Source organism: Oryx dammah, unplaced genomic scaffold, assembly GCF_014754425.2.
Source record: "Oryx dammah isolate SB20612 unplaced genomic scaffold, SCBI_Odam_1.1 HiC_scaffold_28, whole genome shotgun sequence".
Classification (NCBI taxonomy): Eukaryota; Metazoa; Chordata; class Mammalia; order Artiodactyla; family Bovidae; genus Oryx; species Oryx dammah.
Genome location: NW_024070212.1, coordinates 44,123,980 through 44,143,264, shown reverse-complemented (window position 1 = coordinate 44,143,264; position 19,285 = coordinate 44,123,980). Strand labels below are relative to the sequence as shown.

General features: G+C 37.3%; 1 protein-coding gene and 1 non-coding gene across 2 annotated transcripts in view; one reads left to right on the top strand and one right to left on the bottom strand.

Annotated features, from left to right (window-relative positions):
• Positions 1–19,285, bottom strand: part of DPYD (dihydropyrimidine dehydrogenase) — a 916,336-nt gene that overhangs the window by 707,252 nt on the left and 189,799 nt on the right. The gene's annotated exons all lie outside the window — the stretch shown is intronic.
• On the top strand, positions 7,115–7,221 carry LOC120857177. The gene has a single exon (XR_005719634.1). It is a non-coding gene; the product is annotated as a U6 spliceosomal RNA (small nuclear RNA).

Sequence of the window (19,285 nt, the reverse complement as noted above, 5' to 3'; positions counted from 1 at the left end):
TCTGAGGTTATTGATATTTCTCCCGGCAATCTAGATTCCAGCTTGTGCTTCTTCCAGCCCTGTGTTTCTCATGATATACTCTGCATAGAAGTTAAATAAGCAGGGTGACAATATAAAGCCTTGATGTACTCCTTTTCCTATTTGGAACCAGTCTGTTGTTCCATGTCCAGTTCTAACTGTTGCTTCCTGACCTACATATAGGTTTCTTGAGGCAGGTCAGATGGTCTGGGTTACTTTATTTATAGGAAATAGCTAGCATGAACAAGTCAGATAATACAAAGCATATATGTATGATACACAGTGTGTGTGCACACACCTAGACTTACATGTACCCAAATATTAATTACTAAGTGATTAAATGTGCTTGTTTGTACAAAGCCTTTAAATATATTAACCCAGAAAGCACAGCATAGAGTAAGAGAACAAGTTCTGGGTTTTGATGTCCACATTTAATTCTTGACTTAGCTTTACCTGTGTTATGATGTTAGGCAAATGACCTAACCTCTCTGAGGATCCATTTTCTCATATGCAAATAGAGATAATAACTTATACTTCAGAGGTTTGTTGTGAGAATGTTAAAATATTACACACTTACACCAAATAGCATGTACTCCTTTAGTATTTAATAGTCATTCTCTATAATTCTCAAAATGCTCTGAAAAGTTAGGTATTGCTTTCTCTCCTTTAATGTGAAAGAGGTCAGTGAAGAATCACAGTATAGTGTTTTATAGTTATCTACATATATTAAACATAGTGGACTTCTGACCAATATAAACATATGCTTTAAATCTTCATTTTCTCCTTATGAGATTTCAGAAGAAGCAAAGAGTATTTACATTTCAGGAAAATCAGAGAGCCTTCTCAAACAGATACTTATACTGGAGACTGCAGAATAAGTACGATTTTACCATGGACCAAGGAGTCTACCAGAGCTTAATACTGAGACCAAGTTTTGGATGCATATGTGGTTCTCCATATTCCACATGCTGCTGCTACTGCTGCTAAGTCGCTTCAGTCGTGTCCGACTCTGTGCGACCCCACAGATGGCAGCCTACCAGGCTCCTTCGTCCATGGGATTTTCCAGGCAAGAGTACTGGAGTGGGTTGCCATTGCCTTCTCCCCATATTCCACATAGCAGCTACTATACAATGGGCATTTTACCTGCCCGGTAATATGGCAGGAATGAATGAGAGGAATGAGGGGATGGAATGAGGGGAAAATAACATCTACTGCCTAATATCACTCATTTAAAAAAAAAAAAAAACAGAGTATGGGTTCAACCAGAGCAGAGAGAATAACCCAACATTGGTTCTCCATATCTATGCTTGTAGCTGGCACATGTACAGTTGCTCACAGATGCTTATGGAAAATTCCTGTTACTGCATTTCTTCAGGGATCAAACTGCTAAAATGCATGTCAATCTCATCAGTGATCCAGTGTTATTTATACAGAATCCTTTCCTCTGGAGGCTTCTTGTTGCTTCTTTATGCTAATAGTATGAGGCAAACATATTCTCCTCCCCAAAATAAGTTAAATTAAAGATGATAGGTTGGGCAATTCAATATACTGTGAGGTTTGAGCTTTTAAAAAATGGATATATCCTAACTAAAAGTGTAACTGATCTTGTTATGAATGTATACTTGAGAAAGTAATGAAAGCAATGAGTAAATATGAGAATCCTTGTGAAAGAGACTTTCCTTTCTTGCTGAACCACATATTACCTACCAGTACTTCTATATTTTCAATGCCTGTGTAAGGCATATTTCTCCCTTTCCCTTTTCCATTGCTACTACCTGAAGAGATGGTGACAGAGTATTTCTTACCCTCCAGGGTAGAGTAGCACTTTGCCCTAACAAAATATGCTATCTATGAACAAATAAAATATTTCCTTAGATAACTGTTTACAATTAAGAAAATATCTATGATTTATATACCATTTAAATTTGAATAAGTTGATGGACAGGGAAGCCTGGCGTGCTGCAGTCCATCGGGTCACAAAGAGTCAGACATGACTGAGAGACTGAACTGAACTGAACTGATTGAATATACATGCGATCACATACACTCATAATAAAGATCAATCACATGCTTAGTCTGGAGAAGGAAGTGGCAACCCACTGCAGTATTCTAGCCTGGAAAATTCCATGGATGGAGGAGTCTGACAGGCTGTGGTCCATGGGTCGCAGAGTCGAACATGAGTGAGCAACTAATAAGAACAACAACATGTTTAGTTAAGCATGCGGTCATTTTGAAAAATCCAAGATTTACAATACATCTACAGTCTAACCTGCTAGTTTTAATTTAACTACAACAAGCCATCTGTAATTATTTTTCAAACCAGCATATTGTTGCTGAGCACAATTGTGGTTCCCCTCACATTCTAGACAGCTGTTACATGATGCTCAATACACTTTTGATCCTTTACAGACCTTAGAGAGAACTGGGTGACAGTACTGACAGTTTTTATTATAGCTTTCCTACTACTCAATAATCTTATTTCACCTGGACTATTTTCCCAGTAGTGTCATAAACTCTTTGATTTATATTGAGACTCCTTCCAGGCTTCTTAGAAAGAAGACATTCTTTTTCATAACATATCCATATGATGTGCAAATTATATTTTCAAACTTTGAAACACCTGTTATATGTTTATCTTAATGTCAATGAAGCCCCCTTAGGAAGGCTAACCAAAAAAAGTAATTTATATTAGTCACAGATGCTTTTAAAGCAAAATTTTAAGCAAATTTCAAAACTGAGAAAGCTTTATAATTTGTGAATTTGCAGGTAATTTCAGAAAAAATATAAGAATAATAGTAATGTTGGCAGATTTTTATCTGATTTCTAATAAACATGTAAAAGAGAAACAAAGTCAAACAGTACAATCTATAATAAAATACAATTCCCAGATATGTGGGATATATTGATCATGAAAAAAGAACATTTGTGTAAAAATATATGGAAGATATTCATTTAAAAATATACCAGACTTCCTTCATGTAAAAGATAATTTTGTCCAGTATTTTTGTCTTTGTAAGTGCAACAGTTATTGTAATACTTGAGGTGATAAAAGAACAAATACGGAGAGCAATCACCATCCTTGAATTTTCCACCTATTGGTACTAGTATTCAGTTTCATCTGTGGAGCCCATAAAAATTGGTCTAAAAGCTTTGCTTTATAAAAATAATGTCACTCCTCCTTATTTAAAAGTAAAAGCTTTAAAGCACACTTTAAATTTAAATATTCATTCCTTTTACATAGTTAAATCTATGTTGATTACCCTAAGTAAAAAAAACTGCATTCAGCACAAAAAAATTTTAAGTAAAAGAAAACTGCATTCAGCACACACAAAAAATTTAAGTATTATACACAATCCAGCTGATCTTTTTAAAACCCATAACTGATTATGACATTCTCTTGCTTAAAAGGAGAACTGGCATACAGTACAAGGGCCTTTGAACTTGGCCCCTGCCTACTGCATTCCTTCAGCTCCAGCTGCAACAACTGACCGACTCTAGAACTCTGTAGTTCTGTGACCAGGTCATCATTTTTCAACCTCTGTGTATTCCAACATGATCTTCTGTTGCCTGAAGAGCTGCAGAATTCATCTCCAATGTCTCTCATGGAGCCCCCTGGTTCTTACCATTTTCATCTTCCAGAGCACCCTGTGGATTATTTTATGAAAGTAATGAGCACACTGGATAATAACAGTTGATTTTCTGGTCTCTCTGAATCCTTCTCCACTGAGAAAATGATTGGGTTCCTTGTCTTTGTGGTAGGTCTGCTTGGAAATAAATTAATTTTAAATTGGCTGAAAAAGCCAACCAGAATTTTGGAAATGTACCAGTCATTTCTTTTAATGTTTCGGAAAACAATTTTAATAACTTCCTTTCAAACTTATGTAAATAATATACGCTTACAGTAAAAGATATTTATATTTGTTGTAATTTATTTAGCATGAGTTGCTATATGCCATTTGTGTTCTATGTGTTTTATAAATACTAACCCATTTAATTTTCATAACCACTCAGTGAGGAAGACATAAATATTAATTCACTATGGCTTTATGAGAATCTGATGTGGTAGAAACTTTTTATTCTCATTTTAAAGATAGTAAGGCACAAAATTTTCTTCTCTGATTTAAGTGTAAAATATTTTATTGTCTATTTCTGTGATACTGGTGATCATTAAGCTAACAGATATAAAAGGAATGAAACTAGGTCATTTGTAGAGATGTGGATGGACCAAGAGTCTCTCTACAGTGTGAAGTAAATCATACAGAGAAAAACAAATATCATATATTCATGCAGACATATGGAATCTAGAAAAATGGTACAGAGGAACCTATTTGCAGGGCAGGAATAGACACACAGACTTAGAGAATGGACATATGGACACGGGGTAGGGAAGGGGAATTGTGAAGAATTGGGAGATTGGGATTGACGTATATACCCTACCAATGTGTAAGACAGACAGCTAGGGGGAACCTGCTATACAGCACAGGGAGCTCAGCTCCGTGCTTTGGGGTGACCTAGAAGGGTGAGATGGGGGAAAGGGAGGTCCAAGAGAGAGGATATATGTATACATATAGCTAATTCACTTTGCTGTACAGCAGAAACTGACATAATATTGTAAGGAAACTATACGCCAATTTTAAACAAAGTTAACAGACATTTCTCAAAGGCCTGTGATTCCCAATTTTCTCTTCTAAAATTATAATAGTGTCTGGTGAAGTCAGGGCTTGCCTCCAGGTTGTGGAATGGAAAGCCAGACTGAGGACTCTTATCTCAGTCTGATGTTCTCCAAAGTCAAGACTGTGGGTATCATAATTTCATTTCTGCAGTAGTTTCCATAGTGATAGTCACAGTGAGAATTTGAGAAAGTTTCTGATACAATATAAAAAACAATATATATTGTAGACCTTCTTATACAACATATGCCACACATGGCTGGTTTCAAATGCAATCTAACAAAACTCCTTATCTGCTTCATAACGTACCCAGCAATAATACTTACAGATCATGTAATCCTTTACGAAGCATTTTTTATACTAAATTACCTACAGAGATCACTAAGATTAATCTTCTCAACAAAAATATCAGATAAACAAAGGAAAACAATTAGAAGCAACCTAAAGATATCAAAAACATGAGTCAAAATAGGTAAAATGTATTCAACATTTATAATCATTACCAGTCTAAAATAATTCTGTCACTATATAGCATTTGCAACATTATATATTAGACAAAAAGACTCCAGGTAAGACCAAAATTGCTCCATTAAAGACGTTGTCCACTCCACTATCACTTCCCACTAGGTTTTGAGTGGAGTGACTTATACACTATTTCAGTCCTTGGGAGTTTAATGTCTAAGAGTCAATGATGACATCTCACATGAAGAATATGGAGAAATTTCAGGAAATTAATGAATATGAGAGAAAAACAGATAAGAATATAATGTTTAATCTTCTTAATTTAATTCATATCTTAAGGTGGACCAGGGTTTCAGACAATAGCACTGCCTGGAAATAAACTAATGTGATGATAGTCTGATCATTATTAGAATATTTTGAAAAAAATTAGCCTAGAAGCCAAAGGATACAATGTTCCGATATAATACCTTGAACACGGTCATGAAAATTAGCTGCCTACAGCATATTATGTAAACTCTAAAAGCAGGAAAATAAAAAACTAAAGATAAATCATATATATTTGTGTAAACACAGAAAGTTCCATTGACTACACTTCTAATCAAATTCCTTATGATTATATAGTGAAAGTGACAAATAGATTCAAGGGATTAGCTCTAAATAACTATGAACAGAGGTTTGTGACATCGTACAAAGGCAGTGATCAAGACCACCCCCAAGAAAAAGAAATGTAAACAGTCAAAATGGTTGTCTGAGGAGGAATTACAAACAGATGAGAAAAGAAGAGACGTTAAATACAAAGGAGAAAAGGAAAGATATACTCATCTGAATTCAGAGTCCAAATACTAGCAGGGAGAGATAAGGAAGCTTTCCTAAGTGATCAATGCAAAGAAATAGCGGAAAACAATAGAATGGGAAAGACTAGAGATCTCCTCAAAAAAATTAGAGATACCAAGGGAACATTTCATGCAAAGATGGGCACAATAAAGGACAGAAATGGTATGGATGTAACAGAAGCAGAAGATACTAAGAAGAGGTGGCAAAATTACACAGAAGAATTATATATTAAATAAAAATCTTCATGACCCAGATAACCATGGTGATGTGATCACTCACCTAGAACCAGACATCCTGGAGTCTGAAGTCAAGTGGGCCTTAGGAAGCATCCTTATGAACAAAGCTAGTGGAGGTGATGGAATTCCAGTTGAGCTATTTCAAATCATGAAACATGATACTGCTAAAGTGCTACACTCAATATGCCAGCAAATTTGGAAAACTCAGCAATTGGATACAGGACAGGAAAAGGTCAGTTTTCATTCCAATCCCAAAGAAAGGCAATGCCAAATAATGTTCAAACTACCACACAATTGCAGTCATCTTACACGCTAGCAAAGTAATGCTCAAAATTCTCCAAGCCAGGCTTCATCAATACATGAAACAAGAACTTCCAGATATTCAAGCTAGATTTAGAAAATGCAGAAGAACCAGAGATCAAATTGCCAACATCCGCTGGATCATCGAAAAAGCAAGAGAGTTCCAGAAAAAACATCTATTTCTGCTTTATTGACTATGTCAAACTCTTTGTGTAGATAGCAATAAACTGTGGAAAATTCTGAAAGAGATGGGAATACCAGACCACTTGAATTGCTTCCTAAGAAATGTGCATGCAGGTCAAGAAGCAACAGTTAGAACCAGACATGGAACAACAGACAGGTTCCAAATTAGGAAAGGAGTACATCGAGGCTACATATTGTCACCCTGCTTATTTAACTCCCATGCAGAGTATATCATGAGAAATGCCAGAACAGATGAAGCACAAGCTAGAATCAAGTCTGCCAGGAGAAATATCAATAACCTCAGATATGCAGATGACACCATCGTATGGAAGAAAGCGAAAAGGAACTGAAGAGCCCCTTGATGAAACTGAAAGAGGACAGTCAAAAAGCTGGCTTAAAACTCAACATTCAGTGCTCACTTTGGCAGCACATACACTAAAATTGGAACAATTCAGAGAAGATTAGCCTGGCCCCTGAACAAGGATGACATGCAAATTCGTGAAGCGTTCCATATTTTTTGGACATCTTATCTTTGACAAAAGAGGCAAGAATATACAATGGAGAAAAGGCAATCTCTTTAACAAGTGGTGCTGGGAAAACTGGTCAATCATTTGTAAAAGAATGAAACTAAAACATTTTCTAACACCATACACAAAAATAAACTTAAAATAGAATAAAGATCTAAATGTAAGACCAGAAACCATAAAACTCCTAGAGGAAAACATAGGCAAAACACTCTCTGACATAAATCACAGCAGGATACTCTATCACCTCCCACAGTAATGGAAATAAAAGCAGAAATAAACAAATGAGACCTAATTAAACTTAAAAGCTTTTGCATAATGAAGGAAACTATAAGCAAGGTGAAAATACAGCCTTCAGAATGGGAGAAAATAATAGCAAACAAAGCAACTGACAAAGAATTAATCTCAAAAATATTCAAGCAGCTCATGCAGTTCAATTCCAGAAAAATAAATGACCCAATCAAAAAATGGGCCAAAGAACTAAACAGATAGTTCTCCAAAGAAGACATACAGATGGCTAACAAACACATGAAAAGAAGTTCAACATCACTCATTATCAGAGAAATGCAAATCAAAACCACAATGAGGTACCATTTCACACCAGTCAGAATGGCTGCTATCCAAAAGTCCACAAGCAATAAATGCTGGAGAGGGTGTGGAGAAAAGGGAAACCTCTTACACTGATGGTGGAAATGCAAACTAATACAGCCACTATGGAGAACAGTGTGGAGATTCTTTTAAAATCTGGAAATATAACTGCCATATGACCCCACCAATCTCACTGCTGGGAATACACACCAAGGAAACCAGAATTGAAAGAGACACGTGTACCCCAATGTTTATTGCAGCACTGTTTACAATAGCTAGGACATAGAAGCAATGTAGATATCCATCGGCAGATGAATGGATAAGAAATCTGTGGTACATATACACAATGGAGTATTACTCAGCTATTAAAAAGAATGCCCTTGAATCAGTTCTAATGAGGTGGATGAAACTGGAGCCTATTATACAGAATGAAGTAAGTCAGAAAGAAAAACACCAATACAGTATATTAATGCATATATATGGAATTTAGAAAGATGGTAACAATGACCCTATATATGAGACAGCAAAAAAGACACAGATATAAAGAACAGACTTTTGAACTCTGTGGGAGAAGGCAAGGTGGGATGATTTGAGGGAATAGCATTGATACTTGTATATTACCATATGTGAAATAGATCACCAGTCCAGGTTTGATGCATGAGACAGGGTGCTCAGGGTTGGTGCACTGGGATGACGCTGAAGGATGAGAAGGGGAGGGACGAGGGAAGGGGGTTAGGAATAGGGGACACATGTACACCCATGGCTGATTCATGTCAATGTATGGCACAAACCACTACAATATTGTCAAGTAATTAGCTTCCAATTAAAATAAATTAATTAACTAACTCATGGCAATACTGCCATCACTTCATGGCAAATAGAAGGGGAAAAAATGGAAACAGAGACTTTATTTTCTTGGGTTCCAAAATCACTGCAGATGGTAACAGTAGCCATGAAATTAAAAGATGTTTGTTTCTTCGAAGAAAAGCTGTGACAAATCTAGACAGCATATTAAAAAGCAGAGACATTACTTTGCCAACAAAGTCCGGCTAGTCATGTATGGATGTGAGAGTTGGACCATAAAGAAAGCTGAGCACAAAGAATTGATGCTTTTGAAGTATGGTGTTGAAGAAGACTCTTGAGAGTCCCTTGGACTGCAAGGAGATCCAACACGTCCATCCTAAAGGAAATCAGTCCTGAATATTCATTGAAGGACTGATGCTGAAGCTGATACTCCAGTGGAAAAGACCCTGATGCTGGGAAAGACTGAAAGCAGGAGGAGAAGGGGATGACAGAGGATCACATGGTTGGATGGCATCAGCCACTTGATGGACATGAGTTTGAGCAAGTTTTGTGAGTTGGTGATGGACAGGGAGGCTTAGTTTGCTGCAGTCCATGGGGTTACAAAGAGTCAGAAATGACTGAGTGACTGAGCTAACAATTTTAAGGAAGACTGTTATAACACTGCCAATGCTGTCATACTTTGTCACAAGCACCATTAAATTTAAGAAATTTAAATAAAGAATTTGAATGAAAGTAATAGAACTTAATGTTTGTGGTCTATGGCATCTTAACACATTATTGTTCTTGTTTTTTCATTCATTTCCTTCCTTCCTTTTTTTTTAGTCAACAAATATCTATAGAGCACTTGTTATTTGTTGAGGATTTCCAATTTGCTGGGTTCGGGAGTAAGCATGATAAGTAAGACTTGGGTTCTGCCCTCAAAAAGGTCACAGTGGAAACTTCAGGGAAATGAACACACATTCTCAGATAAGGAGAAGGTATGATAATGGAGAGGTGAGGGATGTATATAGTTGCCTCACTGTTCACTCTTCTAGCTTCAGTTCCCAGTAGAATACTAAGGACACAATGAACAGATTTGTTTCTCTAGGATATGTGTGTGTATGTCTGTCTGTGTGTCTGTGTGTACTGAATAGTCAAAGCTATGATTTTTCCAGTAGTCATGTTTGTATATGCAAGTTGGACCATAGAGAAGGCTGAGTGCAGAAGAATTGATGCTGTCAAACTGTGGTGCTGGAGAACACTCTTGAGAGTCCCTTGGACAGCAAGGAGATCAAACGAGTCAATCCTAAAGTAAACCAACCCTGAATATTCATTTGAAGGACCAATGTTGAAGCTGAAACTCCTATACATTAGCCACCTAATGAGAAGAGCATTGGAAAAGACCCTGGTGCTTGGAAACACTGATGGCAGAAGGAGAAGGGGGTGACAGACGATGAGATGGTTGGATGGCATCATCAACTCAATGGACATGAGTTCCAGCAAACTACAGAGAAAGTGAAGGACAGGAAAGCATGGTGTGCTGTGGTCCATGGCATCACAAATAGCTGGACACAACTTAGCAACTAAATAACAAATATGCCAAGTAATACAGGGCTTATATAAAATAAAGGAAAGGAAAGTATTTGCTACTTAGTATCTGGGCTTCCCCAGGAAGATGACAAGAGTGACCATCAACATTCTAGGAACCAGTGAACTAAGATGGACTGGAATGGATGAATTTAACTCAGATGAGCATTATATCTACTAGTGTGGGGAGGAATCCCTTAGAAGAAATGGAGTAGCCATCATAGTCAACAAGAGTCTGAAATGCAGTACTTGGATGCAGTCTCAAAAACGACAGAATGATCTCTGTTCGTTTCCAAGGCAAACCATTCAATATCACGGTAATCCAAGTTTATGCCTTGACCAGTAACACTGAAGAAGCTGAAGTTGAACAGTTATATGAAGACCTACAAGACCTTCTAGAACTAACACCCAAAAAAGATGTCCTTGTTGTTATATGGGACTGAAATGCTAAAGTAGAAAGCCAACACCTGGCGTAACAGGGAAATTTGGACTTAGAGTAGAGAGTGAAGCAGGAAAAGGTTAATAGAGTTCTGCCAAGAGATCACACTGGTCATAGCAAACACCCTCTTCCAACAACACAAGAGAAGACACATGGACATCACTAGATGGTCGACACCAAAATCAGAGTGATTATATTTTTTGCAGCCAAAGATGAAGAAGCTCTATACAGTCAGCAAAAACAAGACCGGGAGCTGACTGCAGCTCAGATCATGAAATCCTTATTGCCAAATTCAGACTTAAACTGAAGAAAGTGGAGAAAATCACTAGACTATTCAGGTATGACCTAAATCAAATCCCTTATGAATATACAGTGGAAGTAGAAACAGATTTAAGGGAATAAATCTGATAGACACAGTGTCTGATGAACTATGGATGGAGGTTCGTGACACTGTACAGGAGACAGAAATCAAGACCATCCCCAAGAAAAACAGATGCAAAAAAGCAAAATGGCTGTCTAAGGAGGCCTTACAAAGAGCTGTGAAAAGAAGAGAAGTGAAAAGCAAAGGAGAAAAGGAAAGATATAAGCATCTGAATGCAGAGTTCCAAAGAATAGCAAGGAGAGTTAAAAAAGACTTCCTCAGCGATCACTGCAAAGAAATAGAGGAGAACAACAGAATGGGAAAGACTAGAGATCTCTTCAAGAAGCTTAGAGATACCAAGGGAAGATTTCATGCAAAGATGGGCTCGATAAAGGACAGAAATGGTATGGACCTAATAGAAGCAGAAGATATTAAGAAGAGGTGGCAAGAATACACAGAAGAACTGTACAAACAAGATCTTCACGACCCAGATAATCATGATGGTGTGATCACTCACCTAGAGCCAGACATCCTGGAATGTGAAGTCAAGTGCCATAGGAAACATCACTATGAACAAAGCTAGTGGAGGTGATGGAATTCCAGTTGAGCTGTTTCAAATCCTGAAAGATGATGCTGTGAAAGTGCTACACTCAATATGCCAGCAAATTTGGAAAACTCAGCAGTGGCCAAAAGGACTGGAAAAGGTCAGTTTTCATTCCAATCCCAAAGAAAGGCAGTGCCAAAGAATGCTCAAACTACCACACAATTGCACTCATCTCACATGCTAGTAAAGTAATGTTTAAAATTTTCCAAGCCAGGCTTCAGCAATATGCGAACTGTGAACTTCCAGATGTTCAAGCTGGTTTTAGAAAAGGCAGAGGAACCAGAGATCAAGTTGCCAACATCTGCTGGATCATGGAAAAAGCAAGAGAGTTCCAGAAAAACATCTATTTCTGCTTTATTGACTATGCCAAAGCCTTTGACTGTGTGGATCACAATAATCTGTGGAAAATTCTGAAAGAGATGGAAATACCAGAACACCTGACCTGCCTCTTGAGAAATGTGTATGCAGGTCAGGAAGCAACAGTTAGAACTGGACATGGAACAACAGACTGGCTCCAAATAGGAAAAGGAGTACTTCAAGGCTGTATATTGTCACCCTGATTATTTAACTTATATGCAGAGTACATCAAAAGAAATGCTGGGCTGGAGGAAGCATAAGCTGGAATCAAGATTGCCAGGAGCAATATCAATAACCTCAGATATGCAGATGTCATCGCCCTTATGGCAGAAAGTGAAGAAGAACTAAAGAGCCTTTTCATGAAAGTGAAATAGGGGAGTGAAAAAGTTGGCTTAAAGCTCAACATTCAGAAAACTAAAATCATGGCATCCGGTCCACCACTTCATGACAGACAGATGGGGAAACAGTGCAAACAGTGTCAGACTTCATTTTTCTGGGCTCCAAAATCACTGCAGATGGTGATTGCAGCCATGAAATTAAAAGATGCTTACTCCTTGGAAGGAAAGTTATGACCAACCTAGACAGTATATTAAAAAGCAGAGACATTACTTTGCCAACAAAGGCTCGTCTAGTCAAGACTATGGTTTTGCCAGTGGTCATGTATGGATGTGAGTGTTGGACTATAAAGAAAGCTGAGGAATTGCTTTCTTCACACCATCACCAAAGAATTGATGCTTTTGAACTGTTGGAGAAGACTCTTGAGAGTCCCTTGGACTGCAAGGAAATCCAACCAGTCCATCCTAAAGGAAATCAGTCCTGGATGTTCATTGGAAGGACTGATGTTGAAGCTGAAAGTCCAATAATTTGGCTACCTGATGCGAAGAGCCCAAGGCTGGGAAATATTGAGCGCAAGGGGAGAAGGGGATTACAGAGCATGAGATGGCTGGATGGCATCATCAACTCAATGGACGTGGGTTTGGGTAAACTCCAGCAGTTGCTGATGGACAGGGAGGCCTGGTGTGCTGCGGTTCATGGGGTCACAAAGAGTCGGAAACAACTGAGTGATTGAACTGACCTGATCTGGGCTTCCCCAGTGCTCACTGGTAAAGAACCTGTCTGCAGCGCAGGAGATGGGGGCAGGTAATAGCAAGGAGATCCAACCAGTCCATTCTAAAGGTCAGCCCTGGGTGTTCTTTGGAAGGACTGATGCTGAAGCTGAAACTCCAAAACTTTGGCCACCTCAGGCGAAGAGGTGACTCATTGGAAAAGACTCTGATGCCGGGAGGGATTGGCGGCAGGAGGAGAAGGGCACGACAGAGGATGAGATGGCTGGATGGCATCACTGACTCAATGGACATGAGTCTGAGTGAACTCTGGGAGTTGGTGATGGACAGGGAGGCCTGGCGTGCTGCAATTCATGGGGTCGCAAAGAGTCGGACACGACTGAGCGACTGAACTGAACTGAACTGAACTGAATGAGTATTTGATCTCTGTGTCAGGAAGATCCCCTGGAGAAGCGCAATGGCAACCAACTCCAGTATTCTTGCCCGAAAGATCTCAAATCCCTGTGGTGACAAGAGTCAGACACAACTAGGCAACTAAATAAAAACAACAAATGAAAGTAGCATAGAGCCCTCTGTCCAATTACTTTTAGGTTCATCTCAATCACAAACAGATCATCTCTTTCATCTGATCTCTCTTCTTTTAACCACACACCAGCCAGTAGGTAGTCATCACAAGACAATACAGTACCATAAAAGACAATATACTTTGATGGATTCTGGACTTAAATCTGGACTCTATCACTCACTAGCTTTGTGATCTTAGAAGAATTATTTACATAGTCTGTGCCCTCAGCTTCCTCACCCAACTTGCTAATTATAAGCTAGACACTATACCATTATAGGGAGGACTGCTTAAATTAATATATGTAAAACATTTAGGTCCTGCCACACAATAAAGGCTCAGTGATACAAATCACTGTTGTAAATCATTATTGTCTAGGAACAATAGAGAATGCAATGGAATAAATGAGTACTTCTTTTCCACAGCTACTGAAAAGCACAGTGTTATGATGTAACTGTAAGATATAACTGTAAAGTAATGTCTACTACACAGGTTACTGCAAAAACAAAATAAGACAGTTAAGAAGAGGACCAGCAACAATGTCATGTTCGTAAAAGTTGCCTGATAAATGATAATTTGAGAACATTTTTAAAAGTATGAATATCTTCCAAACCAATTCAAGAAGATTCTGTGGAATACAGAAGTGAACTGATATCACTCTGAATAGAAACAGAATGTGTAACCATGAGATTATATGAAATCAAATATGTAAGATGTAATTGTTATGCATATCCACAAGTTTGATCATGAAAACAGCAGTCACATAACAAAGCCAAACATAAACTGATCTCTACAGATACGCAAGTAGCATGATGGGACAAACTCAGCCATGATTTGGCAGTCCGTACCTCATTTGTCCAAATGATCTCTTCTTTAGTTCATTATAAATAACTTTAGTGAGACAGTTAGTAACCAATTCTCTATTTGTGTAGTTAGTGTAGACAAATCTATATGTCTACAAAGAAAAAAGGCTTTGGCACCTAGGGTGGTGAGAATGGGAAGGAAGGCAAATGAATCTTGCTTTATCAAAGGAAGCACCTCTGATAGAGGTATAACTTTTTGATTCTATTATTTCCTACATCTAAAATGGATACTTTTTCAATACATGAATGCATTTCATATGATGGGATATCTGAATTTTCTACTTTAAGTAAACAGAAAACTCATTTTTAAATATTTTAATAGAATAATTTTTCTTATGTACTACCTTTTTATTAAAGCTGTGAAATGTCCCACCTGCTCCTTTCTTGATATTTTTTAAGGTAAATTTTTCAGAACAATCTCATGGAGAGGAAATTGCTTCACAAGCTAAGAAGATATGACTCTGTTCTTTCAGAATAGTGAGTGTATAAATCCTTTTTATTGAAGAGGTGTTGTTAAAGTTCTATATGTAAGATGACAGTACAGTATTGATTTTGATAACACTGATACAAAAGCAGTATCTTTAGGTAAACATGCTATATTCTTCCTATTTTTCTGCCTTTGCTATTATGTTTCCTTCAATATAAAATGCAGGACTGCTCATTCATGTTCCTCTTCTGGCAAATTCTTGGGCATTCTTCAGGATGGAGCTTAGGTATCTCTCCTCTTGAGAAGCCTCCCTCAACTACCTCATTTTCCCCTGTTAAAGGTAATTCATTTACTTCATATACCCACATTTTCATCTTTTACTAGATTTTTTAAACTTCATCTCCAAATAGCTGATATGTCTCAGAAGCCAAATTTTATTCATTCAAAAAACACTGAGCATCTGTAAGTCATGAGAAACTGATGGCTAGAAAAACAGACACACATACTTTCTTAGGGTTAAACACAGATACCTGCATCTTAGGGTTAAACAAACATTTCACTCTAAAGATGAAGATGAATTATAATAGCATAGAGCAATGGGATCAGGGGATCAGAGAATTCTTCCTGCCATCACAGGGATGAGTAGGAGATACCCCCAAGCAAGGAGAAGAAGGGAGGAGGCAAAGGAAACAGATGTACAAATGCTAGGAGATGGCAGGAGGCTCAGAGGTTGAAGGCTTTGAAGGACGCTGGTGCCTGGAGCAGGAACTGATGGGGAGAGTGGCTGACAAGGACTGAGAGACTACAGATTTAGCCTGGGACTTCCAGCAGCTAGCCATACCAGGTACTCAAAAATGTTTGCTGAATAAATAAATGAATAATAATAATAATAAATACTATGCACTTGCTTGGTTTTTGAGGGTTTATGTTATTTGTATCTTGGGAAAATTAAAAATTTTACAAGGTAATTTACTTCACATTACTATAAACAGGAATATTTTTGCCTTGTTAAGACCTTCCCCTTTTCGTATATTTAAAAGTAATTTAGAGAACTATAATTCAGATTTAAATACAGTATATTAAGTATTTATGATGCAGCTAACTTGAAAAACACACATCTTAACATACATCTGCTTCCAGAGGAAATATTTATAATATTTACCAAGTTTCTCTGTGGATTCCAAGAAGATGTAAATTGTACAATCTCTTTAGGAGAAAAAATGATCCTCATTTTCCACATAGCCTTACCAAATGAATGCCCCAAAAGACAGCTTGGCACTAACCATTTCTTTTGTCTGCACTACTGGATTCCCATAATATATACTGCCCAAAAAAAAAGGAACACCTCCCCCTGATTGATGAAATCATTATAGACATTTCCCATCACAAAATGATTCAGTCACGAGGCAAAGACACCTAAAAATAAACTCGCAGAGAAGACAAATTCAAGAATCAAGAAGGAATTTCAATGTTCCTCTGCACTGAAAGAGCACTGGACAAAGAGGCCTTTCCAGTTCCTATCATGTTAGGAACAAATTATGCAATCCCGATCCCATCATTTAACTGGATTGGGTCTCTGTTTTCTTACGTTAAAGGCAAGGTTATATGATCGAGTGGTCTCTAAAGCACTTTCTAACATAAAAGGGCCATGGGTCAGTGTCTTCCTCACACGTTTCTCAAATATTATGAGATTATCAGAGGAAACGTCTTAAGAAAAATTATAAATGCCACATTCAGTTTCAGGAGTTGATAAGGAATCACCAAAATTTTAAACTATAAAGATTTTTTTTTTTAATGAGAAAAGTGAATCTTTCAATAAATGAAACAGAGTCTGAACCCAATAGAGAGACCTCTCCTAAAATTTCATTAGTAAAATGAAACCCTTATTTTAATGTGAAGAACTTGAGAGAAATCAAACTCACAGTAATAAAAATGGTAAAATATTTGACAGCCTTCATGTGGTCCAAGATGTCCAGCTACATTAAGTGATGAGGATATAGAATGTTTCCAATTCCTTCACGCTGTATTTCTTGGCAATCTGACTTAATTTTGAACTAAAAAGTCATTAAGAAAGCTATTTAACTCCAATTTTAAATGTTACAAACTGACCTCCTCTACCTACACCTCAGCCAGAAATACCTATTTACTTCTATCCTTATCATGCCATTTTAGCCTCCTGCACAGAAAACAGCAAGCTCCTTTTTGAAAGTGTACTGGAATAAAACAGGGGCCAGAAAATATGGTCTATATCTTGTCACTGTTACTTGAAGGCTGTGGGTTTGGGTAATCCACCTAATCCGTCTATGTCTACCTTTTTTCATCCAGAAAATGACACAATATTTACCTTAGAATCGTGAGAACTGAATAATGTCTATGAAGAGCTGAAGCCCAAATATCTATTCAAAACAGACTTATGCATTCACTTACACATTCTGCTTGCTAGTGTTCCTACTCACACCAACACCTCCTTACCCGCTGTGTGCCTCTTAGTCTTTTGGCTTGTATTTTGTTTATTGCTACCCAAGCTATAAGCCAGAATTACTGAATCATACAGATATTCACTTTTTGCTAAGTTAGTATTGAGAAATATCTCACCAACTTTCCTAAGGCCCTAGAACTCCAAAGATCTACTGACTATTCTTTAGGACAGATTTTTTATTTCTGTCATCCTGTATCTCTCTGCCTCTAGAGTCTAGATCCCTTCTCCACCAGTATTCCTATCTTCATTCTTTCCTTCAAACACCCAGCATAGAACCTTACTATTACTTACTGTCCAGAGTATAATTTTATTTTCAATATGACTGGATATCTCAAATCATACTATTATATTTCAGTCATACTATTTTCCAACAAGAGTCAAATGAAGTGCAAACTCTTGAAAACAATAATAGAAATAATACTATCTTAAAAGTCAAAAAGATCTGGGTTCAAATCCTGCCTCTTCCATTTACTAATGTGACAAGTCACAACTGTTGTGAACCTCACCTCCTGAATCTATACAAGTGGATTTATAACGTTATTAGGAGGACCAGAAGAGATTAAATATTTACAGAGTCTGCCTAAGTATTTGTAAAGTAGTAACTGCTTAATAAATGTTACTTCCCCATCTCCTTTAATACCTAACAACAACAGCATTCTCTAACATTCTTTATTAACCAATAAAGAATAGATCAGTGTCCTCATGGTGACTATCTTTCTCTGTTTTTTATTTGGTTAAACTTATATACACAGCTGTCTCCCCCTGTGAGTCTGTAAAACTTTCCACTTAGTGCCCACCTTTATTCCTCTCTGCATCCTTCTAATACCTAGCACTGTGCCCAGCAAGTAGCAGAGGCTTAATATTAAACATTAGATACATAAATTAATGTAGTTACCATCTTATTTATCTCCCACTCATGCCCCAATGTGCACTCACATGCAACCAATGATTTCTAAAACTTCACAGTATCAACTTCTTAAGGGTAGTATCCAATAACATATTCTGTTCCGTAGGCTACTTCTCACACATGGTAGAAGCTCCAACTTGTTAATCTGACTTAAGTAATCTTGCCAATAAATTAAAAGTATTTTTCACAGCAGTGACCTGCCATGCTAACTTGCTTCAATCATGTCCAACTCTTTGCAACCAGATGGACTGCAGACCACCAGGCTCCTCTCTCCATGGAATTCTCCAGGCAAGAATACTGGAGTGGTTGCCATGCCCTCCTCCAGGGGATCTTCCCAACCAAGGAATCGAACCTGCATCTCTTACGTCTCCTGCATTGGCAGGCATGTTCTTTACCACTAGCACTACCTAGGAAGCCATTTCCCAGCAGTAGAATGCATCATTAAAATAATGCATTTTTTAAATTATTATGATTTATTAACTTGATTTTGATTTATGCCAGAGAACTTGAAATGAGGATTTTAAAATGCATATAGGATATTAAAATTCTCAAAATTCATTCAAACATTTATTATGAATCTTCTCTCTGAAAGTCAAGCTTCATACTACCTAATTAGCATGCACTTATTGTATGTGAAAACATCCTCAAGTATTTTTTTTTCCAATCAGTTCATAATTGCTTGTACTAATAGCTACTACATATTTTATTAATTTAGAATTGACATAATCTATCATTATATTTAAAAAATAAGAGAACATTACTGACAATCTGTTGAGGTAAGAAGGAAAGCATAAGAAAGAAGGCAAAGAAGGAGAATAGGAAACTGAAAGAAAGAGGTGACAGTATTGAGAAAAAAGGGGATAAAAGAACAGAATGAAAAGGGAAAAACTGATGGGGGTGAAAAAGGTGACAATGAAATGAGGAGGAGGAGTATAGAAATGAAAATGTGAAAAACAAGAAAACAGAACAAAGAGCATAGAAAGGGAAAGCTTCTTAGAGGCATATGATACTTATTCTATCCATATGTATAAAATTCT